The 14,138-nt window shown below is 48.4% G+C and overlaps 1 long non-coding RNA gene across 1 annotated transcript; it reads left to right on the top strand.

Annotated features, from left to right (window-relative positions):
• The first annotated feature begins 2,855 nt into the window (after window positions 1–2,855).
• LOC123602361 lies at window positions 2,856–12,540 on the top strand. The gene is made up of 3 exons (XR_006714459.1): window positions 2,856–3,055; window positions 10,330–10,390; window positions 11,048–12,540. It is a non-coding gene; the product is annotated as an uncharacterized LOC123602361 (long non-coding RNA).
• Window positions 12,541–14,138: the final 1,598 nt, after the last annotated feature.

The following is a 14,138-nucleotide window of genomic DNA, read 5'->3' as shown; positions in this document are numbered from 1 at the left end:
GTCAAACACTGTCCTTATCAGGTGTATGGACTTTCAGGGGATTTAAACCTGTAATAAATAACTCTGCTATATTATCAGAAGGACCAGCTTAGATTGATAGCGTTTTGTCAAATCCAAGGTGTAATACACATGTAGGATATTGGTATTGTTTTTATCTATCTATCTATCTATCTGTTGGATCAGGTTATCTATCTATCTATCTATCTATCTATCTATCTATCTATCTATCGGATCAGGTCTCCTATCTCTCTCTCTCTCTCTCAGATCAGGTCTCCTATCTATCATCTATCTATCTATCTATCTATCTATCTATCTATCTATCTATCTATCTATTGGACTAGGTCATCTATCTATCTATCTATCTATCTATCTATCTATCTATCTACCTACCTACCTACCTACCTACCTACCTACCTACCTACCTATCGGATCAGGTCTCCTATCTATCTATCTATCTATCTATTGGACCAGGTTATCTATTATCTATCTATCTATCTATCTATCTATCTATCTATCTATCTATCGGATCAGGTCTCCTATCTCTCTCTCTCTCTCTCTCTCTGATTAGGTCTCCTATCATCTATCTGTCTGTCTATCTATCTATCTATCTATCTATCTATCTATCTATCTATCTATCTATTGGATCAGGTCTCCTATCTCTCTCTCTCTCTCTCTCTCTCTCTCTCATTAGGTCTCCTATCTATCTATCTATCTATCTATCTATCTATCTATCTATCTATCTATTGGATCAGGTCTCCTATTTCTCTCTCTATCAGATCAGGTCTCCTATCCATCATCTATCTATCTATCTATCTATCTATCTATCTATCTATCTATCGGACCAGGTCATCTATCTATCTATCTATCTATCTATCTATCTATCTATCTATCTATCTACTCTATCTACCTACCTACCTACCTACCTACCTACCTACCTACCTATCTATCGGATCAGGTCTCCTATCTATCATCTATCTGTCTGTCTGTCTATCTATCTATCTATCTATCTATCTATCTATCTAATCTATCTATCTATCTATCTACCTACCTACCTACCTACCTACCTACCTACCTACCTACCTATTGGATCAGGTCTCCTATCTATCATCCATCCATCCATCTATCTATCTACATATCTATCTATCTATCTATCTATCTATCCATCCATCCATCCATCTATCCATCTATCCATCTATCCATCTATCCATCTATCTGATCAAGTCTCCTTTTTGTTCACTGCCAGTCCAAGCATACCTTGATCAGCTTACAACCCCAAACCGTCTCCTCCCGGTCCCTCATATCTTGAGATTCTGATGTCCCCATAGAATCCTGAAATCCTTGTGTGGAGGTCAATTCATCTGCCCACAGCTTCTGTCCCAGGTCATATTAGAAATACAGTCTTTCCTCTTTCACAGAATTGACAACGAGTACAAGAAATGGTAACTAGAGGCCAGCCGGGGATACTGAGTGGTGAGTGTGCACACATGTCTGGCAGATGGGTGTGTGGGAGGGGGTCATGGAAGAGGGAAGCTACGGTCCTAGGGAAGTTCTTATAATTTATAAGAAAATGAAAGTCAGAGAGGAAGAGCTCGTTTAGACAATGGCAGATTCACACCTCACCCTCAGATTCATTTTGTGGCCATCTGACCTTTTGGGACATAAGAACGAGTGAGTTAATGCTCTTTGCACCTTCTTCCAAGCTCTTTTTCATAAGCCAGCTGTGGGTGACTAATGCAGAGGGATCCTGCTGGCCTCTCTCATGTCCAGTAGCCAGCATCCTTCCTGCCTGCACTACCCTGCCCTTCCCTCCTGCCCCCAGCCCCTGCTCCCAGGACACCGAAGAACCCCATGTGGAAAATTCTCAGGACCTGTGAGAGGAAAATTAGCATTTCTTCTGCAGCTTTTTTAGCATTCTGGGGTATGGCACGCTTGTTTTTACATTTCTTAAAGCTTTGGTTTGGTAAATAAATTTCTAACACACAAAAATCCCGTGATTGAGTGATAGATGTTCAGAAATATATACCATTTTTATTGTAACTTTGATGCACGGCATGAATTCCACATAGGTGACTCATGCTTCATGTTACAAATTTGTAGAAATTCTAGTTTTAGAAGGCTGGAGGAAACAAATGCTCTGAGGTCCATGAAATTCTCATCAGCGGTCACTGCTTGCTTTATAAATTATCAGAAGGGTTTCCACGTAAGTCCTGGGTGTTTGTGCACCCACTGGTCCCAGGAGAGGCTCCCTGTTCAACCACATAATGAGATACTTCTGGCTCTCAGTCCAGTGGCCTCTTTCTGTTACACTGTGTTCTTGAGCTCAGGACTTTATTCTTTCCCCTTGTCCATTTAATTTTCCTTCCCCAGTCCAACTGTGGTCACTGCATATTAAGGCCTAAGTCAGTAACTCAGCTCTTCTGATATCCCACTTGATGACACATCCATAATTGCCACACCTTCCTCACGGCCCTTCTCCCTCGTGGGTCAGTAGCTCAAATCTGCTAATATCCATTGAGTACTTGCTTCGTGTCAGCCACTGTGCTAAGCACTGGGGTACAAAAATGGAAAAGGTATGGTGTTTGCCTTGGAAGCTGTTTAGCTGGAGAGAGAGGAGGTAAGGAAACCTGGCACTCATTACTATGCCAAGCTAGTGTGCTGCCATTACTTCCCCTGATTCTAGACGATGCAGTCTTTCCCCTTTGACACAGGGGGAAACCGAGTCTCAGGTTATATGGTTTTCCCAAGGTTATGCAGCCAATGGTACAGCCCAGGTCTGTGTGGCTGCCCCACCATGTCCTCCTCCTCTCCCCGCCTACCCCTGCCAGCCACAGACAAAAAGCAGCAGATGGGACGATTCCAGCTACAGGCCCAGCTGGGGGCCGCCAGGCAAGGAGCCAGGTTGGAGCCTGCTGGCGGGAGTCTGGGGCGCCTGTGGCTCCACACGGCCGTCCCCGTGAGAGACCTGGAACCGGAAGCAGCCAGGGTGGGGTCTGTAATGACTCTGCAGTGCCCCTTGGGCCCCCTGGGCCCCTGGGTATGACAACGACTAGGAATGGTAAGAAAGGCTCCGATTTGTGGCGAGGGGTGGGGAGGTGCCTGGGTGGCTCAGTCGGTTAAGTGTCCCAACTTTGGCTCAGGTCATGATCTCACGGTTCCTGGGTTTGAGCCCTGCGTGGGGCTCTGTGCTGACAGCTGGGAGCCTGGAACCTGTTTCAGATTCTGTGTCTCCCTGTGTCTCTTTGCCTCTCCCCTGCCCTCGCTCCCTCTCTCTCTCTCCCTCCCTCTCTCTCTCAAAAATAAATAAACATGAAAAACAAAGAAAGGCTCCGATGGGGTCTGTGTTTGGCACTGAGATCTATGGAAGAGGTGGCTGGGCGGACAGCTTCCAAAGCAAAGGCTTTCTTATCCTGCTCCCTGCTAGCTGTTCCCACCTGCACCTCTCCATTTGCCCCAGAGAAAGGCCCTCTGAGAATGTTTATTCATTCGGCAAATAGTTATTGACCACCTACCATGTACCAGGCCTACTTTTAGGCAAAGTAGCCTGAACTCCTGCCGCATAGAGTATTCATGCCGGGGGGAGGCGGGGGAGGAGACTTGTAAATAACCAATAAGTTAGATACATATGTAGTATGTCAGAAGGTGGTCGGTGCTACAGGGAACAATTAAATAAGGAAGGGGTAGAGGGAATGGGGTGAGGGATCGCAGTTTAAATAGGGTGATCAGGGAAGGCCTCATCCGGTAGGTGACATGTGAACAAGGACCTAAAGCAGGTGGGGAATGAGATGCGTGGATATGCGGATGAAGAGCATTTCAGGCAGAGAGACAACAAGTGCAAAGACCCTGGGGTGGGGGTGTAAATGGCAGTGTTTGGGCAAGGCCAGTGTGGGGCTGGAGGCCAGGGAGTGAGGCTCGCCTGGCTGTAGGTTGGCTCTTCTATGGGGATCATGGCCAGGGGGTGGGGTGAGGGGCATGAGGCCGAGGAAGGACTTGAGAACTTTCAGCCTCTCCCACTTCTGCTTGAGAATATTCATTGGGGAAGGGGAGGGGAGGCATGAACACGGGGGCTCCTCTTCGGCAGTTGTGGTCCTGGCCCCAGCATCTGAGTAAAATCCACTCCCCCTACCCACTCACACTCCAGCCTTTTGTGCTACCCTCTCCTCTCCTTCTTCTTGATTACCCCCTTTCTTTTTTCATCTCCCTCCCCCCAATCTGAATTGTCTGCTCATGGAGGGGGTTAGTGGAGGAGGGCCGGGGGGGGGGGGTCACAGTGAAGAGGCAGGTCAAGCTTGGGAGGTGTATCAGTTTCTGGGGGCCGCTGTAACACCTTAGCCCACATGTGGTGGCTGACAACAACAGAAATGTGTTCTCTGACGGTTCCGGAGGCCAGGAGTCCGAAATCAGCTTCCCCAGGTTGAGATCAAGGTGCTGGGCCGGGCCTTCCTCCCTCCTGGGGCTCTAGGGGAGAATCCTTCCTGTCATAAAAATTTCTTCTTCTTTTTTTTTTTTTTTTTTAATGTTGATTTATTTTTGACAGAGAGAGAGAGAGAGAGAGAGAGAGAGAGAGACGGAACATGAGCGGGGGAGGGGCAGAGAGAGAGGGAGACACAGGATCTGAAGCAGGCTCCAGGCTCTGAGCTGTTAGCACAGAGCGCGATGCGGGGCTCGAACTCACAGACTGCGAGATCGTGACCTGAGCCGAAGTCAGACACTCAACCGACTGAGCCACTCAGGTGCCCCATCACAAAAATTTCTTAAGAACTTAAATGTGATGGCATTTAGGTCCCTCCCTGATAATCCAGGATAATCTCCTTGCCTCAAGAGCCTTTATTTATTTATTTGTTTGTTTATTTATTTATTATTTTTATATTTTTTAATTTACATCCAAGTTAGCATATAGTGCAACTGTGATTTCAGGAGTAGATTCCTTAATGCCTTTCCCCATTTAGCCCATCCCCCTCCCACTACAGCCCCTCCAGTAACCCTCAGTTTGTTCTCCATATTTATGAGTCTCTTCTGTTTTGTCCCCTTTCCTGTTTTTATATTATTTTTGTTTCCCTTCCCTTATGTTCATCTGTCTTGTGTCTTAAGGTCTTCATATGAGTGAAGTCATATGATATTTATCTTTCTCAGATTAATTTCACTTTGAGTAATACCCTCTAGTTCCATCCACGTAGTTGCATGTGGCAGGATTTCATTCTTTTTGATTGCTGAGAAATGTTCTGTTGTATGTATGTGTGTATATATATACACATACATATATATACATATATGTATAATACATATATGTATATATACATATATGTATATGTATATATATATATATATACCACATCTTGGATCAAGAGCATTTATTTAATCACAGCTGCAAAGACCCTGTTTCCATAGAAGGTAACATTCACAGGTTCCGGGGGTTAGGACCTGGCTGCCTTCTGGGGAGCCATTTTCCATCCTAATCACAGAGGGTGATTAGTTTCTACGTTAATTCAGTCATTCCTGTATTCAACATATGATTATTGAGCATTCACGCAATACCATACGCTGTAGGATGCAAGGAATGTACGATAAGCAGAGGGGAGCCCTTCTGGAGTTTGTGGATTAGAAGGGGACATGGATGTTAATCCAATAATCACCCAAATAAGATGGAAGCTTGCCACTGTGGTAAGTGCCAGGAGGGTCTGTGATTGACCCTTGACTTGGTGAAAAAGACCCAAGAAAGCTTCCACGAGGAGGTGCTGCTTGAGTTGGGAATCTGAGGGGCAAGTTGGGGTAACTGATAAACAGGGGAGGGAAGAGTGTTCTAGCAGAAGAGACATGGCAGAGTTGGGTGCCACCAGCACTGGTGGGACGTGCTGGGCTTGGGGTGGGGCCCGTGGGAAGAGGGATATGGGTTTCAGGGGCTGTGTGGCAGTCAGTATTCTATGTCACCTCCCCACACTTTCCCCCAATCCTAGCCCATGGCCACTACTCGGTATCCAGGGGCCCTGCCTCACTGCTCTGCCTTCACGCCCCATCTTTCCATTTCCTGCCCAATATGGCGTGTGGTTTAGCAAGGAAACCCCCTGAGTGAGTGTTGGGCAGACCTCTGAGCTTTGGTCAAGCCTACCGTGTGGCAGACATCGTGTCAGAAGTTACGGGGAATAGGATGAGAAAAATGACATTATTCTGGTCCTCGCGGCAAGATAGTGGAGGGTGGAGGGGCAGGCACACTGGGGCTTATGTGCTGAGTAGTCTGTTGACCTGGGTTGAATCTCACTTCCGCCACTTACAGGCTTGTGTGGTCTTGGGAGAATGACACCCCTCTGTGCCTCCGTCCCTTTCAGGAGCACCTAACTCAAGTCAAGAAACATTTAGTGTGGCTCCACTCTGTGCTTAGGCGGTAGGCCCAGAGCTGGCAAGCCTCGGAGGTCTGTCTGCCTAGAAGCAGAACCCTAAGGTTTCTAGTTTCCTCTCCCGGGACTCCGGCTCCAGTCCTGCTGTCCGGAGTGCTTGATCCAAATGGATTGTCAAGGCACGTGACACCAAGGGGTTCTTACACCGGACCCCACACCAGGCACGGAGCTCCAGGCAATGGCAGTTAGAAGAGACGCGTGTTCTGGGAGTGTGGACCCATCCGGCCTTGTTTCTGCCGTCTCCTCCCTCCTGCAGAGCATCCAACAGTGTCTGCAGAGAACCTTGTCTGACGACACTAGGCATTCTAGTCTTCCTGAATGACCCCCAACTTTGCGGAGCACTGTTGTAACCAACAATTCTCACCTGCCTCTTTATCAGCCACTGTTGCCAGCTGCCTCTACGTGTTTGTTTCTTTGTTTGTTTCTTTTTTCTTCCTTTCTTTTTTTCTGCTTTTGTGATGACAGTGGCCCAGGTCTCTTCCAGCAAATCACTTGTGCGAAAAGCCCAAGGCGGGGGTCGCACAACCTGCCAACTGGCTGTACTGTTTGGCAAATGACTTTACATCTCTGAGCCTCCATTTCTACGGTCAAGTGAGAATCTAAATCCCTACCTTGTCATCCTTTGAGGGCTTTTGTCCAAATTGGATGCGATTCTGCCCCCGAGTCCTGTCTTTACCCCCATTGTGGTGCCCAATATGAGACTTAGGGGTAAGGGTGAGGGGGAATAAAACCTTGAGCATTGAGGGATCGAACTCTCTAGAACTGGCCGAGTCTTTTATTCAGTGATACCCTCCTCCAGGGGCCGTTGTGGGGGCAGGTGGCTTAACTGCCCAGAAATTATCTTGTCTGGTTTCTTTTCCAACCATAGTGGCTTTTATGTCTTCAACTCCCTCCTTGCTCTCTCGCCTTTTAACATCTGGGTGGGGGATTTTGTTCAGAGTGTGAAACAGGCTTCTGACGCTCTCAGGTCCTCTTGGGTGTGAGGTGTTCTTTTTGTCCTTTGGCAGGGGGGGATCTTGCTGTGTGAGCAGTGGTGACCCCCTCGGTCCCTGGGGCTGCTCTCGTGGTCAGGATCTTGCCATCTGTGATCAAGCACTCAGGCAACCAGGGGGGAATCGTGTGGGACTTGATTCTGGGGTGGGCTCTCGGGCAAGCCGACATGAGCACCCACTGACTACACAACCAGGTCCAGCAGGGGAGAGAGGACAGGGAACCTCAGAGAAAGGCTGGGAAACGTGTGAATGAGAAGATTCCGAACAGGGCTCACCCAGCAGAACAGGATCTGGATGAGCCAAGAGTGTCTGGAGAATGCACTCCATTTTTACGGTGTGGCGTGAAAAGCACGCAGAAGAATACGAGGGGGTTCTCGAGTAGAGGAACTCTCTCAGTCTCAGTTTCTCTGGCCATGAAATGGATCTGATAGTATTCACTGCATGAGGTTACTGTAGGGATGAAGCGAAATAAGATACACAAAAGATGCCCAGGTTAGTGCACCACACGTAGTAAGTGTCCAACAAACGTTAGAATGGGGAAGATCCAGTTTAGGTTGGAATGGTGCTCTGGCTGATAGCAACGACAGACTGCATAAAATGTGAGCAATCCCAACCAGGAGAAGAGATGTATCTCCCATGTAGAAGAATTCAAAATCATTCAGGTAGACACTTCAGCCTCACTTGAGGGGTGAGCATCTACTCCCCACTCCCCAAGTGTGGGCTGCACATACCGACTTCCTTCCAAAAGGGACAGTATGGATGGGGGAAGGGGTGGGGGGCGGGGAGAGTAGCTCTTCAGAGGGGAAACCTGACAAACACTATCTCAGCCAGGTGATCAAGGTCAATATCAGCAGAGGTCACACCTGCCCCTGATATCAGATGATGAGAATAGCACTTAACCTCTGTGATCTTCCTCCCCCAAACCTATAATCCCAGCACAGTCACGAGAAAAGCATCAAATTCCAATGGTGGTGGGTGTGGTGCTCCGGGCTGAGAACAGATGGGTGGGATTACTGGTCTGGGTCCCTGCCCATGGGAGGCTGTAGGATGGGTTGTGTGGTTGTCTGGGGTTCTCTAGCTCCCTAGCCGGGTGCTACTGGGTACCTTACTCGGTAGGTGGGGCTACAAGTGAGCTACCCTGTCCTGGCCACGTGGCAGAAGGGACCCAAGACCTGCGTGGCTTTTTTGGGAATCCAAATCAGGCAAGACTGTGCGCTGAGTTCTCTGGCCAGATGGGGTCACTGGTTTTGCTCTGCAGATGGAAAGAGCCACTGGCCAGTTCTCCATTCAAGTGCCACTCTAATCGGGGCCACAGGGCAGACTACGGAGATTCCCAGGAACTCTGAATGGGTTTCCTGCCCAGCAGGGTTGCAGGCTGTGTTCAGCAGTGGGCAGAACTTTGAGTTAGCTCTCCTGCCCAGGTGCAGGGGCAGACCAAGTTCCAAGGCCAGCAAGGCTCTTTGAGGTTCCAAATCAGGCGGACTTATCCCCTGCCGAGTTTCCTGGTCAGACTGTGCAGCGAAGCTCGCGGCTGGGACTACTACTTGGGTATTACTAGTAGGAACTCATTCTGCCCAAACCCAGGTGCTGGTTGCTGCAAACTCCTCCCTCTTCTCCATTGCAGTCTGATTCCCAGTGGTCAGACTCTGCAGATTCCCCCGTGATCCCCTGTGATCTTCCCTGTGACCCCCACAAAGTGACCCACGATGCTGGGGGAGGGGCTGGGCGTCCATCCTGGGCTCTCTTTTCACTCTGGGGGAACCACAGGCTCAGAGAGGAACTCTCACTGGCCTGTGGGAATTGGAGGTGAGGTCGGAGCATAGCGGCTTCCCTTACCCTTCCAGTGCCTTCTGTCTCAGTCTCCGTGCTGCAGAGGGGCCTCAGCCTCATTTCTGTGTTCTAGGATTCTCTCAGTGATGTCTTGCCCATGGATAGTTATTAGTTGTTCTTCTCGTGAGGGGGAGAGAAGTCAGGAAAGCTTATATTGCCGTCTTTGTGGGGTCACTCCATCCCTGCCTCTGTTTGACGCATAGGTTAAACATTAAAAAAAAATACATATGGTTTTATTTGTACCATAAGTGTAATCTGTATTTGGCTTTTTTTTTTTTTTTTTAGTTTATTTATTTATTTTGAGAGAGAGAATCCCAAGCAGTCTCCATGCCAAGTTCAGAGCCCAACACAGGGCTTGATGTCTTGAACAGCGAGATCATGACCTGAGCCGACATCTTGTCCATCAAGAGTTGGACACTTAACCCACTGAGCCGGCCAGGTACCCCTGTATTTGGCCTTTATAATTCATCTACGTATATTTGTATACATATGATATGTGTGTGTATATATATATATATATATATATATATGTATGGTTGCATGTATATGCATCTATGTATACATACATGTATATATGAGCTACATAAGATACATCTGTATGTGATTACATGTGTCTATGATACATATGTATATCATATGTAATGTGATATATATTATATATGTTTTTCCATATTATCAAATGGTAGCTAACATTAATAGCTAACACTAAATGTTGAGCATTGTGTTAATGTTTTTTCATTAATTATCCTTCTTAATTTCACAACAATACTCTGATGTGAAAACTATCATCATCCTTGCTTTACGGGCAGGAAGTTGAGGCTTAGAAAGGTTAAATAACTTGCCTGGGAATTAGTGGTGCTGGCATTTCTATTTGAGTTCAGAATACAGGCTTTTAGCCACTAAGCCATACCACAATAATTTAAAAAATTGTGACATAATTGCATACAGTAAAATCCACAGGTCTTAAGTGTATAATTGGGTGAATCTTAACAAACGTATACACGTATGTCTTGATCATTTTTCATGACTGTATTTCTCCTCTGAGTCCTGTCTGAATTTTGAGCTCTGTAAATAAGAGGTAACTATCTGTACCATACTCAATCTGTTTTCTACTCCAGGCTGCCTGGGAAATCCCTCCTGAGCCTTTTCATAATCTGGCAGCTGAGAGGTTAACCCCAAGTATGGTACACCCTTCAGAGCCCTCATTGACTGGTTGTTCAATGTTTGAATATTATTTCTGAAAACACCAGAGTCTGCCTTGCCAATTTCTCTCTTGTTTGATGTTAGACTAAAGAATTTTCTTGCTTAAAACACTGTAATGAACGTCCTTATACAACATAACCTTTGCGTGGTTCTCTGCTTATTTTCTTAGGATAGATTTCCAGAAGTGAAATTACTGGGTTAAAGGGCATGCCATTTTTAAAAAAATCGCTTTTGATGTATCATTTTCACGTGTAAGTTTCTCCTCTTATTAAGATCATTTCCTTAGAGGAAATTCAAGAACTGGGATTACTAAGTGCAAAAACATTCTAAAGGTCTTTGATGTGCCTTAAGGCAAGAGTTTTGCGCCCTGACCAGGCTCTCATCCCCTGGCTCACTTAACAGATTTGAGTTTTGCCGTAGACTAGTCTTACTTGGGGCAGCTGACTGAGGATCGTGCCCATGTCCCTTCCGTGGCCAACCCCGGAGAGGGGACAACTGGGTCTCAGTGGACCACTCCCCAACTTCTGGATTCGTAGCAAATTACCTGGAGGAAAAGAAGGATATTCGTATTTGTGGGAAGCGCCCCCCCCCCAGCCCCCCGCGCTCCGCCAACCTCTTTGGTTTTTCTTCTAGCTCGTGGTGGAGCCAATGCCTGCCTCCTCCAGAACTTGGAAGACACCTTGCAGAAGGGCATCTCCTCCAAGTCATCTTTGCGCCTCCAAAGCTAGCACAGCGCCTGGCACATATCGGCACCCCATAAACAGTTGTCGACTATACAAATGAGCGTGTGCTATGCAGGAGGTGCTACTCTAAGTTTGTTCACATACATCATCTAAGTTGAAGGCATAGCCATCCTGAGAGATCATGGCGTTGCCGTGTCCGTTTTGTAGATGAGAAAACTGAGACTGAAAGAGGGAACATTTGACATTCTGCCTGAAGTCTCACGGCTAATAAGTTGCAAAGTCAAGATCTGACTCCAGATGTGATACTTTCTTTTCATTACCATTGGGATGTGTTAGTCACACCATTTTAAAAGCCGTGAACGGTGCCGTCTGTGCTGGGGTTGAAGGCAGACATTGAGCCTCAGAGGAGGGGACTGTGGGTGATGCACTCAGGGAGGGGGACGGGGCTCTGTCCCTGTGGCTGTCACTATCACGGTAGGTGGCTCCGTTTTTGTGTCTGTAGATGCCCGGGGACTACAAACAGAATTATCGTCCTTCTGTTACGGGATTTCTCAGAGTGGGCTGGCTGCATCAGGACCCTCCCTGCAGCAGGTATAAAAATGCAGATTCCTGGGTATCCCAGAGCTACTAAATCACACCTTCAGAGAGTCAACCCGGTCAAATCTGCATCGTAGCAGCTTTACCATTCGCAGAAGCACAGCCTCGCGTGTGAGAACCTCTGCCTTCCAAGGGAGAGCCCATGGTGGGAGCCGCAGGCCCAGCAGGAGGGGTTGTAACCAGGGACACACGTCCTGTGTTTGTGTTTGGGTCACCGAGGTGCACTGGGACTGTCCAGCGTGGTGAGAGGGCCCTGGGCCCGTCACATGTGGTGGTGTCACATCTCTGTCACACGGAGCTGCTGTGCTGTGATAGGACCCAATCAAAAGTACCATCTCAGCTGACATTTGGTGGAAGCAAGCTGCCATGCCAATTATCCAGAAGCCTCTGCCACCAGACCACAGACCAGGGAAGTGGTGCCTTGAAGCATTAAGTCTGTTTCTTTCCTTTTTCCTTCGTGTTTGTGGGAGTGTCCTTTGCTCTTCGCGTGGCTTCTGGGGTCAGAGATTTCAAGGGCAGAAAAGGAGGGTCCAGAGGGGAGTACGGCACTTTATAACTTCCCAAGAGAGGAACCGGGTGGGGCCCCCTGCTTTATAGAGAAACAGCTGGAGAAAAATGTCAACTGTGGTTGTTTGGGTGGAAGAGACTCTCTGAATTTTTCCTCCAACTTCTCTGTCTCCTCGGGTTTTCTTTAACAGACACAGAGCCATCACACCTACTGTTATGTCATGTGACAGACAGCGTCGTAAGCACTTTATTTACCTCACCCCATCCTCACAACCACCCTGTGATGGGAGTACTATTCTTTAAAAAAAAAATTTTTTTTAATGTTTATTTATTTCGGGGAGTGAGTGAGAGAGTGCAAGGGGGGAAGGGCAGAGAGTGGGGGAGACACAGAATCCGAAGCAGGCTCCGAGCGGTCAGCCGCGGACGGCGAGATCACGACCTGAGCCGGAGTCGGACGCTTAACCCGCTGAGCCACCCAGGTGTCCCCTGGGAGTCCTATTCTAACCCCTCTTACAGAGGAGCAAGCTGAGGCACAGAGATGTTAAGTCATTTGCCCGAGGCTGCACAGCTGGTAAGTGGCAGAGGCAGGATCCAACCCGGGCAGTTGGACTTAGGGGCTGTGCGCTAGCTTCTGCACCACACCGCATGCGATGCCCACGTGTGTGCCCATATAATGTGAAAAAGAATATTAAAAAGGTACTCGGACACAGTTATTCAAGTGCCACCCCTGTGTTACCTATTTCAAGTAAAGTGATAACACCAACCTTCGTGTACTTACTTGGGACCATCAGATTTATCTCCGTGGACTCATTTAATTTTTACAGCAGCCAAGGGCTACACTGTCCGGGGTGGCAGCAGCTTCCCCAGCGTGCCCACTGCGCACCTGCAATCTCGCCAGTCTGCACTGAAAATACGCGCTGGACTTCCAAGACGGCATGGAAAGGAAAGACTGTCCGGGCGCCTGGGTGACTCGGTGGGTCAAGCATCTGACTCTGGATTTCGGCTCAGGTCATGATCGTATGGTGCGTGGGTTCGAGCCCTGTGTCTGGCTCTGCCCTAATGGCATGGACCCCACTTGGGATTCTCTCCCTGTCTGCCCCTCTTCCTCACGTGTGCCCACGCGCTCTCCCCGCCCCCCCCCCCAAATACACTGAAACGAAAATTTAAAGAAAGAATATAAACTATCCCCTTCATTTTTAAAATTGATGATCCACTGAAATGATAAGCTTTGGGATACCTTGGGTTCAATAAAAGATACTAGGATTGACTGCCTCTGTTTCCTCACTTGTCAGAGGAAGAAGCCCGCAGGTTAGGTAGCCTGCTGGGGTCGCGCAGCTGGGAGGCGGCAGAGGCTGGGTGAACACCAGGACCCTCAGACTCCCCCTGGCCACCCTGCTTTCCCTTCTGCCCTCCTGTCTCAAATCTACACTGGTTAGACAAGCATGTGTGCGTGAAACGAGTCGTGGACAAGGGGCTCCGTGCCGATTCCCCGAGTCAGAAACACGTGCTGGGCACGTACGGTGTAGGCAGCCTGATGTCAGGGGCCAGCTACCCCCGCTGGGCCCCCTTCCGAGTGGCGGCCATGCGGTAGCTAACATTTATTCACCATCCGCCAGGCCCTGTGCTAGGCGCTCGATATGAACTACCTCATAGGATCGTCACCACCCCCAGGACTGTTCTTGGCCACCCTGATTACCCACGAGGGAACCGAGGCCCGGTGAAGTTTAAATCTGCTGCCCAGGGTTACGCAGACAGCGTATGGCCGGGACTCCACCTCGACTTTGCCCAGCGTGAGAGATTGTGCTGTGAGACCTGCCTTGTCACTAACCCTAGACTCAGGGGCAACGTCAGCGTGCACACTCCAGGAACTAGTATAGTCTCGGAAGGGACATGTGACTGGGCACAGGGCCAGAGCCCAGAGGCATGCCCATGAACTA

This window comes from Leopardus geoffroyi, chromosome D1 (genome assembly GCF_018350155.1).
Source record: "Leopardus geoffroyi isolate Oge1 chromosome D1, O.geoffroyi_Oge1_pat1.0, whole genome shotgun sequence".
Lineage (NCBI taxonomy): Eukaryota > Metazoa > Chordata > Mammalia > Carnivora > Felidae > Leopardus > Leopardus geoffroyi.
This window is presented reverse-complemented; position numbering and strand designations above follow the sequence as displayed.